The 20,592-nt window shown below is 36.2% G+C and overlaps 2 long non-coding RNA genes across 2 annotated transcripts; one reads left to right on the forward strand and one right to left on the reverse strand.

Moving 5' to 3' along the window:
* Positions 1-14,674: 14,674 nt before the first annotated feature.
* Positions 14,675-15,247, forward strand: LOC122302287. The gene is made up of 2 exons (XR_006240431.1): positions 14,675-14,882; positions 14,979-15,247. It is a non-coding gene; the product is annotated as an uncharacterized LOC122302287 (long non-coding RNA).
* Positions 15,248-17,725: 2,478 nt separating this feature from the next.
* Positions 17,726-20,282, reverse strand: LOC122314514. Its single transcript, XR_006243741.1, has 3 exons — positions 20,122-20,282; positions 19,876-19,984; positions 17,726-18,285 (listed from the first exon to the last, which is right to left on the reverse strand). It is a non-coding gene; the product is annotated as an uncharacterized LOC122314514 (long non-coding RNA).
* Between the last annotated feature and the right edge of the window lie 310 nt (positions 20,283-20,592).

Raw genomic sequence — 20,592 nt, forward strand, 5'->3', positions numbered from 1 at the left:
TTGAATTTTCGGTTCTTCTTTTAGTTGTTTTGCCCCTTAACTGCTCTCTTTGTATAAATTCTTTCGTTCCTCTTGCATCATTGAGGACAATGCTACAATCTAGTTGGGGGGTGGAAGAGAATTTATTTCTCTGTTTGCATGCCTTAGACATATTTTGGTCCACTTAAAAAAAAAAAAGAGGAGATTTGTTGAGGTCATGGAACATGTGGAATGTAGTGCAAATAAGAGTATATGTCAAAAGAGGGATTTATCCATTTTATTTAGTTGTTAAACCAAGGGAAAGATGTTAAAATTTTTGCTAAAACACACACAACACATACCCGGAAGGCCTAGAAAGACTACATTGAGTCATTGTTGGTTGATTTACACTTTAATTGTTTGAGACTCTAATGAACCATATCCTAATGGCTTAGGAAGAAATCTGAAATGAATTAAATGAGAAAGGGGACAAGCCAGGGAAAAAAAAAAGAGAGAGAAGAATCCTTTAGGTAGACTAGTGGTAAGGCTGACTTGTGAAAGTGTGGGTAGGCGCACATTCATAGGTCCGATTCCCCCACTAGGAAATCTAAAAACATAAATTACATCTGGGTAGTGGAAAAGGCTGCCTACTACCGGGGTCCTTATAAAAAAAAGAAAAAAGAAAGAAGTAGGTGCCTTTCAAAGTGTAATAGCGTGAAAGCCGCCACTACAATGGTTTTGAATTAGAGTAAGACCATGTGGTTTTCGCAGAATGGTTGTTGTGATTGAAACTGTTAATATCTCTTGGTGGTCGATCTTGGAATTCTAACCCCATTTCCATGCACTTGAAAGAAAGCAAGCTTTGTTACATGTAATTCCCTTGGTTGATTAACTAAATTGTGTATAAATCTCTCAGTTGATACAAAATTCATAATAATCTATCTCCAGTGTACTTAAACTCAACAAGTCTATTTCATAGCATCTGATTCTTGGATTTTCTAAAATTGTATTTGGTAATCTCACATTTGCATGAATTCTTTCACTCTTTTTGCTAGAGACTAGCAAAGAGCTAGTTGGGGGGTGTGATGAAGTGTTAGAAATGCATAATTAAGCTGTTTTAGTGAGTGATTTATTACATCAAAGAATGGTTGAACACTTAATTATGCATCAAAATTTTAACACTTAATGGAAATTTATTGATGATAATATTTTGCACATCAAAGTCTCATATTTGCTCTTGAAATACTTAAACTATAATATCATTTCATTTATATATTATAGGTCATTTATGGAAGGAAAGAAAGAGTGGGACCTATAAAGAAATAAAAGAATTGATTATGAGTGGAGCAGGAACACTCACACAAGCAGCATCACATGGACAGCAAACAAACTCACTCGGACATCACATGCACACAGCTGGACTCACACATGCAATAGACACATGCAGAAAAGTGACACACCCACTCACTCGAATGTGCAGCAGCTGCTACAGCAGGAGAAGAGAACTTACACATGTAGCAACAAACCCACTTCGGACAGCAACCACTCATTCAGACTCACACATGCACACATGCACACATGCAGACGCAGATCAGCAGGAGAAGAAATGGACGTAGCACATGCAGCATCATTCGGACCAGTTCACACATGTAGACCAGCAAAGCATTCGGATTCACACATGTAGGAACACAGCACGTTGCAGAAAAAAGAGCAGCCACTCACACCAGCTCACACACGCTGTACAGCAGCAAAAAGACACCCATTCACACATGCAGGAGCACAACACACATGCAGTAAACATGCAGACCAGTAAACATACAGCAGCAGAAAGCCTTCGGACAGCAGCACACCACACGTGCTGACCATTGCAAGATAAATAGAACCAAGCACATGGCTGGAAGACAAGCTGTTCACTTCACCCTTCTTGCTTCTGCACATGGAAGTTGAACGTGCAGCAACAGAGCTTTTTATTTCTTTTTCTTTTTCGTGTGGACGGGAAGCAGCACCAGTAGGGAATCAGCTATTTATTTAGCTGGAAGCAGCAGCATCGAAAGCAGAAAGGACAGTTGAGTAGCTGAGCTTGGAAGTTTTTTTTTTCGTTGGAGTCTTTCGTTAACAGCAGTAGCTTGGTTTTGAAGTTTTTTTTTTGGCTTTTCGTTCAGACATGGAGTAGAGTAGTGGAGCATTTATTTTCTTACTTTTCGTTTAGTAGCATAGGCGGCTAGTTTTGGCTGTTTGTTACTCTTTTCTTTTCGGTTTCAGCACTAGAATAGCAGTAGGGCAATCTTGAATTTTATTTCTTTCCTTCTTGTTTAGAGACGCAGCTGGTATTTAGTCTATTTTGCTCTTTGTTTTTCGTTAGCAGCAGCAGCAGCAGTAGATTAGTTGTTATTTTTTCTTCCTTTCTTTTCGTTTGGTAGTTTTCTTTTCATATCATTTTCTTACCTCACTTTCGTCCAGACCAAGGCAGCAAAGTAGAGTGTTAATTTTTTTTTTTTTAGCTCTTTAGTTTATTTGTTCGGTGGGCAAAGTTTTTACATTTTTTTTTGGTTCGTTGAGCTGCTTCTTCATTTCTCTTCTGGGTTGTTCTTCATTTTATTTTCTGCAATTTACATTTTAGTTTTCATTTTAGTGTTTGTTTTCCTGCGGGCAGTGGCAGCATCTCTAGGATTTATCTCATTCGGATATTTTCTCAGATTTTGTCATGACTCAACTTAGATTTATTTTTATTGCTAGAAATATTATGCGTAGCTAATTTCTTAAGCTTGGGTTATGGAATGGGACGTGATTTATTTTGGATTCTAGTATAGTGCAATATTTTGTCAATAAATGATAATCACTCTATATTACTAGTCGGATTTAAATTGAAAATAGATTGTGGCTCTTGCTCTTGTTTTGCTGTTGACGTAAGGCACAACAAAAGTTTGAAAACTATCAAGGCCTCTCTCAGTTGTTTGTTAATGTGTGTTTGACTAGTAAAGTAGAAAACCCCTTAGGAAAATATTGCAAAAACTTGAGCTTAACTTTTTATCTTCCGTTTATCAATGCCTTGACTGGATTGTTAATCGAGAAAATTATCTAGAATCCGAAATAAAGAGAGTCTCATACCCAACCCAAGTGTTCGTTAATTTGTTTTTTTAAGAAACTCTAATTTCAACTTCGATTATCTTTTTGCATTGCATTTGAATTTTATTTTCATCACTCATACTTGATTCATTTGTTACTCACAAATCTCTTATACGCTTTGATAACCCATTGTCCCTGTGGAATACGATTCTGGACTTATCCTTGATACAACTTGACACTTCTACACTTGGAAGCACATTCGACCACGAGTCAAGTTCTTGGCGCCGTTGCCGGGGACAACTGATGCTTATTAGAGCATTCCTCTACTGCTGAGAGGACGTTGTGGAGCTGTGAACCTTTTCACAGCCTGGGTGACATCTAATCTTTTTCCCTTCTCTCTGTTTATTTTTCATGGTCTTTGATTATCTGCTCTTATTTGTATGACTAGTTGGACTAGAGACCATACATCTCGACTGTTTAGGACATAATCATTGACATCTTTTAGCTCTGCATCATCTTCTGAAGAATCATCATCAGATACTGATAGCATCATGACTGAAAATGAGCATCATGATAGGGAAGTGGAGAATCCAAATAGGACTCTTAGAGAATATCTTCAGCCTGTTAGGACTAGCACACCTTCTTGCATCATTTTACCTATTAATGCAAATGCTTTTAATTTCAAACCCGGGATGATTCCATTGTTACCACACTTTCATGGTATGGATTCTAAAAACCCCTATTTGCATATCAAAGAGTTTGAAGAAGTTTGTTCCACATTCATGGATAGAACATGCACTGATGAAGTCATAAGATTGAAACTGTTTCCATTTTCCTTAAAAGACAAGGCTAAGACATGGTTGAATTCCTTAAGACCAAGATCCATTGGGACTTGGCAAGAAATGCAAACTGAATTTTTAAAGAAATTTTTTCCCATGCATAGAACCAATGCTTTGAAAAGACAGATCATGAATTTTGGCCAAAAGGATGTGGAAACATTTTATCATTGTTGGGAATGATTCAAAGACCTTTTAAATGCATGTCCTCATCATGGATACGAGAATTGGAGGGTCATTAGTTTTTTTTTTTTTTTTTATGAGGGGTTGCAACAAAAAATGAGACAATTTGTGGAGACCATGTGTAATGGAGCATCTTTTAACAAAGAACCTGAGGAAACTTTTGAATATTTTGATTATCTAGCTGAAAATGCACAATCATGGGATACATATGATGTTCATGATAGGTCGGAAAGTTCAAGGACAATTTCAGGGGGTGGGAAATATAATCTGAGAGAAGTAGATGATTTGAATGCTAGGTTGGCTATGATTTCTAAGAAATTAGAAACCATAAAACTCAAACAATATGCATGAAAGAAAAACCAATGCACATGTCCTGTAAAATCATATTTTTCCACGCACGCTACAAACCCATTTGGCCCACAAAAAAAAAAAAAATCCTTTAAACATAACCTCGCCATTATCCCAGATAATGGCCCAAACCACCATTTTTCCAGAAAATGGATCAAAAGCCTCAAAACCAAACCTCGCCATTTTCCCAGAAAATGGCCCGCATCCGAAAATCATAAAAACGATCCAATTATGCATGCACCATGATCACCCCTAGGGATCATCCATACACCCTAGCTCTGTGCCATACCGCAGGTAACTACTACGCGTGTGACACCTAAACGAGCGATGCCCAGACTCGCGCCTAGCGCGTACCTAGCCAGGCCATCCTCTAGTCTCCACCACTTTAAGGACCACGGAGTCGACACGACAGCGTTACCATATCGTGCGATCCGGTCGTCGCCCTGTGACAACTCAGGGGATGTCACTCAGTATTATCCACTCCCGAGTGACCAGATGAGCTCTACCGAGATAATAATCCATCCCGGTTTGGGCTCGTGAAATACATGCACCTGAAAACCATTTACGCCAACAAAACATGATTTTCTCACTTAAAATAAAATGCACAAGTATGCAATATGTAACGCACGCCTCATGGCACAAATAACCAAGCAAACACAAACAACCCAAACCAAGCTGTGATGACCTACTTTTGCGTGCATTTTCACCGAATGGTTGTTTTTAATTTAGTTAATATATTGGTATATTTATTTTAGATTATTGCATTTTAAAATTATTTTTTATTTATTTGATGTTGTGTTTTATTTATTTAGTCATTTTACGGTTTTTAAAATCGTTTTCGGCAGATCAGTTTTGGTTTTCGGAGTGAGGACTGGACCTCATTTCTTTTCCCTCATCTTTTCTTTTTCTTTTCTTTTTTCCTTTTTCTTTTTCCTTTTTCCTTCTTTTTCTTTCTTTTTCTTTCTTTTCTTCTTCTTTCTTCTCCTTTCTCTCCCGCGTATGCCGAACAGTTTCTTTTTGTCCTTCCCGTCGCCGCCCCTTTGATCGCCCAGTTCTCCGCTGTTCGGCCACCGCTTAGTGCACCACCACCACCATTCTCTTCCCCTTCCACCAGAGATCATCCCCACCAATTTTTAGAACCATCGAACCAACCGTTGGCCACCGTAAGCCGCCGGAAGTCACTGCACCTGCTCTGTTTTTGCCCCTGTCGGCGGTTGCTTTCGCAGCCCAGAACTGCCGCTCAGAACCGCCGCTCGCCGGCGGCATGGCCTATACCACCCACCCAGTTTTCTTCCCCTCTCACCGGTGAACATCCCCATCAACTTTTACCTCCATCCGAGCCACCGTTAGCCACCACGAGCTCCTCCAAGCCATACGGTTTTTTACCGATTCCGGCACCGTCGCACCACCTCTGGCCACCATCTCTTCACAGCTTCTTCCCCTACCCCTTACCGACCTAAACCACCCATTTTCGGCCTCGATCCGTTGCCTGAGCAACTCCCACGAGTTCAACTCCGTTCAGCCCCTTTTTGGCATTCGATCACCATTTCCACTACCACCCACGGCCAAAACTCATTTTCCTTAGCTTCATAAATATCTCAAGGCCATTCCCTATCAATCCTGAGCCTTGGTTTGTCCCCGTTCAAAAGTGGGTATTTTACAACCCACGGCCACAGTGAAATTTCACTGTTACGTTGCTTTCCTTCCGCCATTTGCAACGCCTTGAGCTTTCTAAAAATACCATATAGCGCTGTAAGTATTTTCTAAACTCTACTTTAGATTTAAATATATTTTGCTCATTCAATAAATATTTATCTATTGGTTGGTTGATTCCGGACTGAGTCCGAGGAGTTCGGGGGTCGGATGGATGGAGGACGGAGTTGCTTGTTTTATTGATTTATGGATGGTTGATTATTTTGTGTATTGATATCGCATTTACATAGTGCATGCACGTGCGTTTTTATTTAATTGAGGAAAGCCTGTTCTATTGGCGTAAGTGGATTTTCGGGTGCGTGTGTATCACGACCCCAAGTCGGGATGGGGTATTATCTCGGTGGAGCTCCTCTGGTCATTCAGGAGTGGAATAAACTGAGTGACGTCCCCTGAGTGGTCGCTGGGCGACGACGGGGGCGGGGGCTAGGGGATGCTTGGCTACGAATGCGCCGGGCGCGGAACCGGGCATCGCTCTATGCACCGATTCCATGACCCTTCACTGGCGAGGGCTAGAGGATGCTTGGCTACGAATGCGCGGGGCGCGGAACTGGGCATCGCTCGTTAGGTGTCATATGCATGGTCGTAACCTGCGGTGTGGCACTGGAGCCAGGGTGTGCGGATGACCCCTAGGGTAGGTCATGGTGCATACAGATTAATTGGATAATGGTTTGAGATGGATATGGGCCAAATGTAACCTTTGGCGTGATATTTGGAAAGGATTTGTTTCTGGGCTAAATGGGATTTTTGGCATGTGTGGAAAAATGTGATTTTATGGGATGAGAGCATTTGCATTCTTTCATGCATATTGTTTGAGTTCTATATGTTTTTATCTGGTGGTGTTTAGATTTTACTTACCTGGGGCACCATTTTTGGTACCGTAGATTTTGGTGCAGAGATTGAGGATGAGGAGGAGGAGGCTGAGCCCAAGGATGCGGCTCCGCCGAAGTTTTGAGTTGAAGATATGCTTCGTAGCTGTTTTTAAAACTATATTTGTGTTATGTAATATTTTATTTATGTATGTTTTAAACAGCTTGTATTATATTAAGAAACATTCTGGTACTTAGTTATATGACTTCCGCTATCCGCTGCGTTTCCTTTTGCACATTTGTTGTTCTTACACACACTTGGCACTCGTTGATAGGGTGGTGACCCGGGTTGTCATCATCCGGATGTCTCGATTTCTTCGTGTCCGTGCGTGGGGATTTGGGGGCGTCACACAAGCACTCCGTCTCAATCCATCCAACTCCCGAACTCCTCGGACTCAGTCCGGAATCAACCAACGGGCAGATAAATATTTATTGTAAAAGTAAAATACATTTAAATCTAAAAATAGAGTTTAGAAAATACTTACAATGCTATATGGTATTTTTCGAAAGCTTGCGACATTGCAAACGGCGGAAGAAAAGCAACGTAACAATGTAATTTACACTGTGGCCGTGGGTAATAAATTACCCACTTTCGAACAGGGACAAACCAAAGCTCGGGATTGATAGGGAATAGCCTAGGGATGTTTATGAAGCTAAGGGAAGTGGAGTTTGGCCGTGGGTGGCGGCGAAAATGGCGGTAGGAGGCCAAAATACCCAAATCGGAGAGCTAGCTCGTGCGGGCTGTTCCAGCGATGGATCAAGGCCAGAAATGGGTGGGTTAGGACGGCAATGAGTTGGTGATGAAGTGGTGAAGAGGTGGTGGCCGGAGGTGGAGCGACGGCGGCAAATCGAGGCTAAAACCGTGCAGCTTGATGGTGACTTTTCGGCTAAACGGTAGCACGGTTGGGGATGAAAGTTGGTGGGGTGGTTCACCAGAGGGAGGGGAAGAGATTGGTGGTGGTGGTGTGGCTCACGGCGCTGGCGAGCGGCGGTACTGGGTGGTTGGACGAACGCGCAATGGAGAGGAGAGAGAGAGAAAGAAAACGCACGGGGGGGTCGACGCATGGGAAAGAAAGGGAGGAAAAAAAAAAGAAAGAAAAAGAAAGAAAAGAGAAAAAGAGAACAGGGACAAGAGAAAAGGAAAGATGGGGAAAAGAAATGAGGTCCAGTCCTCACTCCGGAAACCAAAACTGATCCGCCGAAAACAACTTTTAAAAACCAAAAAACAACTAAATAAATTAAACACAATATCAAATAAATTAAAACCAATTTAAAACACAATAATTTAAAATAAATAAACCAATATATTAATTAAATTAAAAAACAACCCTTCAGTGAAAATACACGTAAAAGCGAGTTATCACAACAATCCCATAGTTTATTTCACAAGTTGTCTGGGTAGACAACAATTTGTAATTCTCGTTTGAATTCAATAAAATTTTCTTTCTATAGAAAGGAAGTCAAGTCTTCATATTATTATCATATCTCTTTCACTCACACATAGCTAGCTCTAGCCTTTCTATCACATCTTCTCCATTAACATTGCACCTCTACCGCACTAGCGTCATGTTGCACTTCCTCCTTTCTCACCGTCACTATCCTTCATCGATTGCACCTCTTCTGATGTTGTATTAGGGGTAAGATTGAAGAGCTTTTATCGATTTCAATTGATATTTCAAGTTTGTGATTTTGAGTTGGAGTTGGGTTGATTGCTCTACACCTCTTCTGGTTCTTTCTCCTGGTTAGTGATGATTCAAAAGTAGATATATTTTAGAGATTTTAGGATCTTTTTAATGGATTGGTTTTAGGGATTTTACAGTTTATTCAATAGTGGATTTGTGTAGATTTGGAGTTGGGTTTAATTTTATACTTTGTGCTGATGTATAGACCTGGAAGGCATGGGTTTATTTTTTGAAAAATTATATACACCACACTACTATCTCACAATATAAGATATGACACATTTATCACCTTTGGATGATAGTCATGTTACAATGTGCCACATGATCTCACATAGTGGGATGAAAGTGGGATGTGAGTGTGGTGTATACTGTATATACCATTATTCTTATTTTTATGCTTTGGGTTCTACCATGAGTTGATATCTATTCAAGAAGTAGCAATTGTTCTCCCATTTAAGATTTGCTTGTGTGAGACTAGCTAGTCATAATTATTGATTAGAAATATATACAGGCAGAGGCAGTAGTTCACATAATATATAACATAGAACTTCTTCTTAATATATATACACACTTGTATGGTATTCCCAAAGCATTGTTTGAGTTTCAGAATTACTTAGTTATATTCAAGAGAACTATATGTTTTTACAGAAATGATAAAGTAACAACTCGTTCATAATTTTTACACAACTATTGAATAAAATAATATTTCTTAAGAAAATCGATCACTGCTCGTGTTCTTAAATAGCTGCATTTGAATAAAACGCTCTTTCATTGAATAACAAATCCTACAAATTCCAGTATTTTCTTCAACTTCTTTACTATAAATCATGTCAAAATGGATAAAGAAGCCATTGATGCTTATTGGGTTTAAGCTTGGCTGTAGGTAACTGTTTTGGGATCTTGTAAAGGTAGAATATATTGTGGTTTTTCTTGAAGGATAGCCATAGGCAAACAATGGGTATGGCTTTGATACTTGCTAATTTTTTTAGTCAAGTTTGCATTAATGTTCTTGTTTAGGAGAACCTACGTACGACTAAGACTTAGAAATACAAGTTACTAACCGAATTAGAGAATCTCAATGAAATTGTTCAACATGTACATGGTAGTAAAACTTGCTCCCCTACCAGCACCAGCTAAAGATCAGACCAACTTTAAGAAGCCTAACAATTTAAACCATTCTCTGGTTTATACCTCTTTCTAAAGGAAAACATGCAGCTTGTTACGAAGTTTTTCAATCTTTTATTACTTAAAAAAAAAAAAAAAAAAAAAATTCAAACTTTTCATTTAGATAGTGTGTGGTTCTATCTATTTGCTGTTATATCTGCTGTTATATTTTCTCGTACATGACCTCGATTATATCTCCTGTTTTTCGCATTGCAAGCATCATTATTTCAGCTTTGTAATTTTCCTGTTTGGTAATGGTTGGCTGTTCGATTTTGGGCAGTCCTATTTTGTTGAAGGATGGACTCACAAATGGATGAAGATCCCTTCTTCACCTTACAAAGTAGTAACAATGTATTAACAATACATTAATGCCAAATGTCTCGTATGAGAATGATGATGTCCAAGAGATTCAACTCTAAGATGAAACAAGACTACCACTAAGAAATCCCAACTGGGTAGGAACTATATGTAACGACCTGACCCGACCCGACATTATTATGGATGAAATATGAAAGAATCTAATGGGCCTAATAAGTTTAATGGCCATATTGAAATAGCCTAAGGGTTATTAAGACTTTTGAAGTTATTGGATTTTTATGGGCCATATTAGATAAGCTACAACTTATTATTTCTTGGGATTTAGTTAAGCCCAAAATTTTATTTTACAGTCATTAAGATTGGTTGAAGATTTTAGAAGAAATTAATGGGCTAATAATTTAGAAAACCAATTGAAATTACTAAATTTTTAGCCCATGAAATGAATCCAAACCCGTTAGGCCCAGCGAAATTCTTTCCTAGCATGATTACAACTCTACAAGTCATTCTAATGTTAAAACTCTTTAACCAACTGCCATATCAAACCCTAAGCCATGCTTGTCTCCACCTTCCACTAGGATTCATGCCCTAATAGAACTCTCTTACTGCAAATCATCTTCACATAAAAACTCTTAAACTGAATCCTTATATATATGCCCAACCCCATGCACTTTATGTGTATCTTATTCTTTTTCAAGCCCCAATGTAGTTTATGTTTACCCAAAATCACACAGACCACCTCTAGTCCGCCGAAAACCTCACGACCTCGCCTTAGCTACCTACCTCCTTCCTCAAGCACCGCTGTTACTACCATAACCTAGACTCTCTTACATAGCCTTCCCTTCATGGCAACACTGAAAAGCCTATGCCTCAGGAGCAAATTAACCAACGTCCAACACCCTCTTACGTCACTACCCTCCGCGAACCTCTTCATCGCCCAAGACCAGTAGCACCTATACAGTGAACAAAGTTGCTCCCTCTGTCGTGAATCACCACGTAAACCAGACCCATGCACCAACACGGCACCATCCACCATCCCTTCCTCCACATAGCACATGACCAAGTCACTTGCAACACAAGTCCGAAAACAACCCAAGACATGACATTGCTACCACACAGCTACACAGAGAACCACCAAGCAATAAAGCCACTGTGTGACGCCCCCCAATTCTGCTTAGAATTAGATGGACATCCGAAACATTGGTACATGCAACACGAGATTTCCTACCCCCACTCATGATAATTAAAGATGCAAAGCACTTAGCATATAACTAATAATATGCAATATTCGCAATGGATAATTTTTTTTTCTTTGAGCAACACTCTGTATTAGAAGTAATGTATCCCAAAAATATAAATTTACTTTCTTATATTCACAATATAACTAATATTCAAAAGATTACAGTACTTTTCCAACAGATTTGTAACATAATTAGTATTGGAGATAGAGCTCCCTAAGTACATGCAAAACTACAATAACTACTAGGCTAATCCATCGAGTAACTCACACAACTCGATCAAGGATGCCATAATACTACCAAGGAAACGAAAAATCGAAGTGATAAGCTCCGTGTCGTGCCGTTGTTGTCTAGTTGACCACCTCCAGTCAATCATCAACTGCGTCTCCTAATCCTGGCACATGATCTACCATTTTAGGGTGAATGGTAGTTAGGACTATCACAGTAAGATTTGATTACAAATATCAACAAATTAACAAGAAACTTAACATACAGTTTAAATCTGTATGCATGACAATAAAAGCATTAATGCATACATGATAAACATAAATAAGCATAACACGACTTGACATATAATATGGCATGAATTGACATGACTTAAATATAGCACAGATTGAACTTAAAACTCGACATGATATGAACTGACATGAGAAACCTGAATTGACATGAACTTAAACATGACATAAAGTCGAACATGAACGGAACATGAATTGACTGAAATTGAACATGAAATAACTGAAATTGAACATGAACTGAATTGAACATTAAATAGCATGAGCATAAACGTGGAATACATGAATTTGGATTCTTGTTCAATAATCAAGCGTGATTAATAAAAGTGACCATATGGATGCTACATAGTTCCCCTTGTTCCTTGCGTTCCTACCGATTACTGCATCACAATACATGCATCTGCATCAGTTGTGAGTGCGTTAACATACATGTTAGTTTACAAATATTTGCACCTATTGTGGAATACGTAATGTACGTATCTCGTGTTAGGTATCTACACCAACACAAGTACGTATAAAATGAATTTGAAATGTGAGTGACACTAACGGCGTTAGTGCTTGACTTTGCTTTGGTGACTAGTTAATTAGGCTACATTCTAAACTTGTTGATCTTTACCTTATCAACCCAGGAAATTTCATACTAATTTAGACACTCTAGCGTGAACAAAAGAATTCCACTAGGATAGTACCCAATCATAGCATTTAGAGTTGTGATAAACATAAACGGACTTGACTAACTTGTAAATACTGGTTTCGAGATACACAAACTGTACTCGAGACATAACGTGACATGAAATTGAGGGATAGATGACTTGACGTAACATAATGTGACATGTACATGAGATGGATGTTGACGTAATAAGAAACAGACAAACAATACGTAACATGAAATGATGTTTAACAGAGAACATTATATGACATGGCATAACATGTAACATATAACATTAAGTGACAAAATATATATAGTGTAACAAATAAATATTTAGGGATAGAATATTACGTGTAATAGATAAACATGTAGCAACATGGCATAGTATGGCATAGATGTTAACATAAGTACAAAAACAATAGTTCTCTTACCCATCACATATATATAGTAATCTGACAGTAAGTTAGAAGTTAACTTATAGTGACTGTCGTATTACGAGAGATTGAGTATGAAGTATGAGAAACTGTAAGTAGGTTAGAAACTTTATCACTAATAACTTAGTAACATGAAAAATGCTAACTTAGAGTAAAGTTACTATTTTATCCTCTACATATGGGACCATGACCATTTTACCACTCACTAAAGGATTTCACATGCTAACTATAAAAATCACCAAAATTTACATTATTCATGTAAATTTTGTTCTAAATTCAAATATCAACTTAGAAAAATTTTCAACAATTCACAACCATAAAAATACACAAAGGCCGAAACTCCTGTAGGCCATTTCTCTTTGATTTTTATTACAATTTTATCCAACTTCAACACTCAAACTTAAACCAAAATATTGCAACATAGATTGTCACATCCCATACTTAAAAGCCTACTTAAAACAACTAACAAAAATTCACTTCACCTAAATACAAAGCTTTTTAACTGAAATACAAACCTTTAAATCTCAATGTTTTGACTTTTTTAAAAATATTTCCAAAACTCCAAAAATTCAAAACTTTATTCTAACATGTCCATAACACACTCCTAAGAATTATCATACTTTGAATCATCAAACACAAATCACTTAAAATCACAAAAAACTAATTCGAAGCACTCGGCTTCAGCACTAAAAAGAATTTTATCAACTTTTTTTTGATAAAATATCTTGATCCGAGACATATCATGATAAAAATCACAAATTAAAAACATCATATGATTTACAAATATGTCCTAAAGTATATCCAAGCATTAAAATTAAAATCACATGACTAAAACTAAACCAAAACATGGATATATCCAAAAACCTCATATTGTTTACTTAACAAAGTATCTTCATGCACAAAAATCAAATCTTTACAAATAAATTCTTAAAATCTTCAAACTAACATCCTAACATGTAGATCAAAGGTTTAGAATAATCAAATAAAAATATCAAAGTTATTGGAGTAAGATTAAACCACAAAAGATCCAAACTTTCTTAAAACATAAACTGTTTTTCTTCTTCCAGTTTCTAAATTTCTAGATCTGAGAAAACATTTCATCAAAAGTTTTTATCAAGCAATGAATCCTTTACAAATAATTATATAAACATGTTAGCAACACTCCATAAAACGTTCGGACTAAGATTTGTCCATTAACTTAGTCAAAAATTCTAAAATACAACATACTATCTAGTTTATTGCCTATACATGCCTTTTTATTGTTAAAACAACGTTCTATTGAACAAATGACCATGAAATCAAATAAAAAAGGTACCAAAAGAAACTAGACTTAAAGAGAAGCAACTTTAATCAAGAAAGCTTCATGATATAATACTTACAAAGACTTTAAAAATCGTATGCAAGAAAGCTCATAAAATTGTAATACCCGAGTCTTACTAAGGGGAATTTTATGTTATTTTATTATTTTCCTTTAAGTTAAATATTCTTTTATGTATTTTAACGTAAAGGTCTTCATTATTGTGATTTAAAAATGAGTATGTCTTAAATTGAACTTATTAAAATAAGGGAAGGGATAATTATATGATTTTACAACATTACCCTTAATTTTACTATTTTATTTATTTTAGGTATAAAGCCCCTTTAACCTTAGCCATTACGTGTTAGGTGACAAAAGTATGTTCCCACATTCAGTCCCCACCGTCCCTCTTTGGCTTGTGAAGGAAGACACCCAAAAAGTCACTTAAGCCTATTTTTACCCCCATTAGACCCGTCGGCTTCCAAGGCAAGCAAAAGGGAACAAAAGTTCCCCAAGTCCCTCACCGTGCGACACTACCATTCTTCTTTCCCACTTCCATTCTCCTTCCAACCTTAAGCCAAAGCACCTATTATTTCTTCTTGTCAAGAGGAAAATAGCAAGGTAAGAGCACCCTTAACCTTTTCCCTTTGTGTATTTCGAACCTAGCCATGGTTTAATCAAGTGGGATTTTGTTAATGTTTTGGTTTTGACTTCCAGCCAAGGATTTCGTCTGTTCTCTAGTTCCCCAAGCCGAACCTACCTTTCCTCTTCTCCATTTTGTGTTTTTGGGAAGGGATTCACCAAAGGTATAAACCCTAAGTGGAACTCCATTTGATTGGGATGTTGTTTTGAGGCTAATCGAATCATGATGTCTTTAGTAGAAAGCTTGTGTTCCAGATTTTGTTCTTTATCCCTTCATGTTTAATTTCTCATACATATGCTCTGTTTTGGCTTAATCGTGTATATTTATGAGAGCTATTTTGTGTTGTGCTTTGTTGTATTTTGAAATATGGGGGGGGGGGGGGGGGCTTTTGAAAACAAACTTGTTTTAAATCTTGGATAACTCTTGAAATGATTTGAGTACGTTGGAAATGCCGTGTATGAGGTATTGTTTGTTTTGGGGTATTCCAAATAATAAGGTTCATTCAAAAAGGACGCTTTAGGGGTGTCAAATCATGTTAATGATTCGTGTTTGTGTCATGTCAAGACATATATATTATAGTTAATCAGTCAATCCGAATACGACCTGTTAAGGATTTTGTGTCAAAATTCTAAATCCAAATACGACCCATTAAGATAACGGGTTGATACGACACGACTTGTTATGACTCGTTAGTAAATTCTAAGAAAAGATTAACACGACATGACACGATCTGTTATGACTCGTTACTAAATACTAAGAAAAGGTTAACATGACACGACATGACCCGTTATGACCCATTTTAACCCTTATATATTATTGGACACGAACATGACCTATTAACCCGTTTAACATGATTACTTTTATATAAATATTAAAATTACAAATTCACAATGTCTATAAAAAAATATAAAACTAACTACAACTATAAAGTACAACCCAAAAAATAAATATACCGAAATTAACAACAATACCATATTATATGGTAAACAAAGTGACAAACTCACAACATAATGCATAGTACTGCAGTGCATAGTTAGAACACCTGTCCAATTCCAACTATTATTTGTTACATTACATCCAAAGGTGCCAAATATGATAAAATACACATTGTAAATATTAATGTTACAATTCTAAATACGATTATACACACAAATCTAAACAAATTATAAACCCGAAGGAAGTGTAGCGTCCTCATTGGTCTTTTCGATCTCCAATTCCATTATATTTTTAGTTAACTCGTTCATTTCTTTTGTTCGTATTAAAAAAATGACATTGGTAAAAGAATTAAGATAGAATTTAATAAAAAAAAATAATGTTACCATCGACTTCAGCCTCCTTGCCATATAACCAATTTCTTGTGCAGATTAATGATTCAATAATATTTGGTTTCAGTGCACTCCTAAACTGATCAATGATACTCCCACCAACACTAAAAGTAGATTTAGATGCAATTGTGGAAACTAGAACACTCAAAATATCACGAGCCATATAAGTAAGATCAAGATAACGAAATTCATTTCTTTTTTAAAAGGTAAAAATATTAATCTTTGCATTTCTATCTGCCTTAGGTTCATCTAAGTAAAGTTTCAATTGACTTTTTTGTATATAGGTAGCGATATCATTACTTCCAAATGAATCAAATTCCAATACCAAAAAAAAAAAAAAAAGGGCTCCATTGAGAATATGTGATATAAAATAATAAAACAACAATATAATATAAATCATTAAATAAAAAATATTATTTGAATTTACCTGAACTACTTGTTTATTGACTCTATTCGATCTACCAAAAGATGATTCACTTTCTGTTCTACTAACACTTCTTTCGAAAGTAGTGGTAGAACTTGTGGGAGTACTAGAAGAACTATATTTCATGAAAAGAGATGTCATTTTGGTATGAACATTTAAAAACTCCAGAGAACCATTTCTATAAAGTTTCGTGTAAGAAAAGTCAACAAAATGAAGCTTGTATCGAGGATCCAATATAATTGCAATAGCTAATAACACATTGAACTCAGACCAATATTTCTCAAACTTAGCAAGCATTTGACAAGACATATTCTTCATGTAGTCATCTTCACTTTCAGAGTGTTCTTTTAATGTCAAATAAATCATAAACATTGTTGGAAAGTACAAATTGGCTATAGGATATTTGGTTCCAAAAAACTCACAAGTGGCATCATAAAAAGCTCACAAGAAAGTGTTAATCTTCTCTACTTTTTTCCATTCAGATGTTGATAGACAGTGTTTAAAATTAGAATTAGTCAACTCCAAATGGCAAAAGGCACAACGATAGAAAAAAGCACTCTCAAGCATAATAAATGTTGAATTCCATCTAGTGGGGGCATCTTGTCTCAGCCTCTCCTTACCATCCAAATACATTTGTTTTATTGAATCTAAAAATTTTTGTTTTCTTGATTGTGATTTTTTGACATACTTGATACTATCACGACCTTTTTGGATAGCACAATCAATTGCTTTCAACCTATCTTGTATTACCAAATTGAGAATATAACAACAACAACAAAGATGAAAGAACTCACCATCACAAACAAGAGCTTTCTTAATATTCAACTGAGTTCTTAACAACTCTACCGACAAGTCATTAGAAGAATCATTGTCTAAAGTCAATGCAAAAATCTTATCTTGAATTCCCCACTCACATAATAAATTATAAATTTTCTCAAAAAAAGATATGCTATTATGTGGTGGTGGCATAAAAGAAAATTTAAAATTCTCTTTAGAACCAATTTCTTATCCAGAAAATGTGTTGTAATGCACATATAACCATCTGTGCTCATAGAAGTCCATAAGTCATATGTCAGACAAATTCTACCAGGAGCATCACTCAATATGTATTTAATCCTTTTTTTTTTTCTCGATGATATTGCTTAACCAAATCAGCCTTAGCAGTATTTCTAGAAATAATTGAAATATTTGGATGCGCATATTGCAAAAAAGCTCTCACCCCCAAAGATTCAACAAACCGAAAAGACAAATCATGCTTCACAATAACATCTCCACAAGTTGTCTATATTGTTGATGATTAAATTTAGAAGTGCTTATCGAAATAGATCCACTATTTTGCCATAACATCAACTGACTAATATCTCGGGTACTTCTTCTAGGGTATGTATCAATGTGATGCTTTAAATTTGTAGTTCCATATTTGCTCGCTGCCAAGTAAGTAGCTCCACTCATCTTGCACTTGGGTCATGCTTTACCATCACCACTTTTATCAGAATCAGGAACCATCTCAAAGAAACTCCACATGTTTGACTTTTTCCTTCATTTTTTTTTAGCGTCTTTATTTGCGAAACTTTCTGCGTCCAGCCTTTCCAAGTCTATCAAATTTTCATTTCCCCTTATTGCCTCACTCATCTGGCATTTTTAAAAAAACAAACATGAAAATCAACAATCAAAGAGACAAAACAAAAGAGCAAAAAGGAAGAGAGAGATATATAGGCGTACACTTCTTCATCAGGCATGTAATGCAAAATTGGCTACTTGGTCATTTATTGACAAAGGGTATATAATCTAAGTTACTTTCGCCCGTTAAATAACAAACATCCATCTATAAAGGCAAACAAACTGACTCACGCATTTCATCTCTCCAAATTAAAATCTAAGCAACCAAAAGGACAAGCAGTACGTACATAGAGTTCAATGAATCAAATCAAATTTATTTTCTTCTTGTATTATTTTTTAATAGAAAAGAAAAATGAAAGAATGATTTTTTAATTCATTCAAAAGAAAAAAAAAAAAAGCAGCTGTTGAATGTAATAGTGATCCATCTCAATATAATCTTTGAAATTTGCACAGACTGACATGAACCATATCAATATGATCGATATGAGCAAAGTTCTTGGCTGCTTTGGGCATGCAACATTTTGTTCCCTCAATCAGTGAATTTTTCTATTTCCAATAACTCCACCAAATGCATTCATGGGCTAACAACTAACTTCCTTTTATAATTGACCTAATTCTGATTCAAAATTCAAAGTCAATGGATCGGCTGTACGTCGTGTAAGACCATTAATAGCTGCCTAATAGACTCTAAATTCATTGGTTATAATTATTTATTACTTTATACAGTTGTATGCCAATTATTTAATGCTACGTACATTTTTATGTTCTTTAAATTCAGAACTCTCTTTAAAAAAAAAAAAAAAACGTAAAGTTCGCATTATTTTTTCATGTAAAGTTCACTTTTGCATTCTTGAATTCAGAAAATAAATACATTCATGTGTTAATTATTTGAGGTCGATGCTTGAGAAATATATGCATTTTCTTTGTTTCATTTAAACCATCAAAATTATTATGTCCACATGTTGATCAGACAAGGGTCTAAAAAGCTCGATCCATTCAAATCCGTTGAAAATAATACAAGGGTCCAAATTGATCAGTAGGATATGAATATAGCTAGTTTGGATAATTTCCGCATCAATCATAAGAAACAAACAAAGTACACTCGGCTATATAATTAATTAATGTTGAACCATGCATATGATCTCGAAAGAGATATCAGACATGATTCTCCTTTATGCTCAAAGATGTACTTAGGACACCATGAATATTGTCGTGATATTAAGTTGGACGTGATCTTCATCCATTTATCCAATAATTAATATATATAAAACAGGTAACAATAATTCACAAATTTCACTCACAGATCTAACAACTATCATTCACAAATTTTACTCACAGATCTAACAACCATCATTCACAAATTTCACACAATAATTTTAGAAGCTATCAGAGATTTAGAGTCAGACACTAAGAGATAAACAAATAAATTTAACAACTTACAACTAAAATAAACTTACAGATTTCACATCTAGAAAACTAGAACCAAGATTACTTTGCAGAAATTTTATGGGAGAATGAAATCGTCAGGTATCTGAAACAAAAAGAGAGAGATAGAGAGAGAAGAGTGAAATTGGGAGGAGGAAATGTCGAAATGGTGCTTACCATGTTCCATTCAACAACCCGAACAAGAGATCTCCAGGAATTTCACCACTAATTCCACCAGAAAATAGAGAACGCGAGAGATGCTCGATGGCTTGATGAGAAGGAGAGTCTGACAGAGAAACCAAAAATAATTAGATTGAGAAGAGGGGCTGATCTGATTCCATGATGGCGTGAGTCACAATCACTAATTTGGTTGAAATGAGCAAAATTAAATAAAAGTGCAGGGACGACCGTGTGTGAACTCACCAGAACAGGTTCCAGAAAATGAGAAGCCGAAAATAACAAAAATGGGTGAAGACCGAAGACGAAGGCTGAACTCAGACTGAAGAGCCGAAGAGGGAAAAGCCCGAAAAGGAAAAGGGTTTGACGGTATGACTGTGTGAGGTTTGTGCAGCGTAGGACTAAGTATTAGATTTAGGGTTTTTTTTTTTTTTTTTTTTTTTTTAAAGATAGAAGGGACCTAAGGGTAGAAGTGTAAATTTATTTTTTTAATGGGTCAAAACGGGTTGACCTGTTAGTGATCCGTTAAGCAATTGTGTCTTAACAGATCAACCCGTTTTGACCCGAACTCGATAAGACTAAACCCAAACTCTTTTTTATCGTGTCGTGTTCGTATTGGGTTAATAAGTTGTGTCACAAATTGCAACCCTTATTTATAGTGGTGTCAATTGGTTTATAATCATGCTTTTAAAGGTGTTAAATGTTTAAACTATAAAC

The sequence above is a fragment of the Carya illinoinensis genome, chromosome 1 (assembly GCF_018687715.1).
Source record: "Carya illinoinensis cultivar Pawnee chromosome 1, C.illinoinensisPawnee_v1, whole genome shotgun sequence".
NCBI classification, from domain to species: Eukaryota; Viridiplantae; Streptophyta; class Magnoliopsida; order Fagales; family Juglandaceae; genus Carya; species Carya illinoinensis.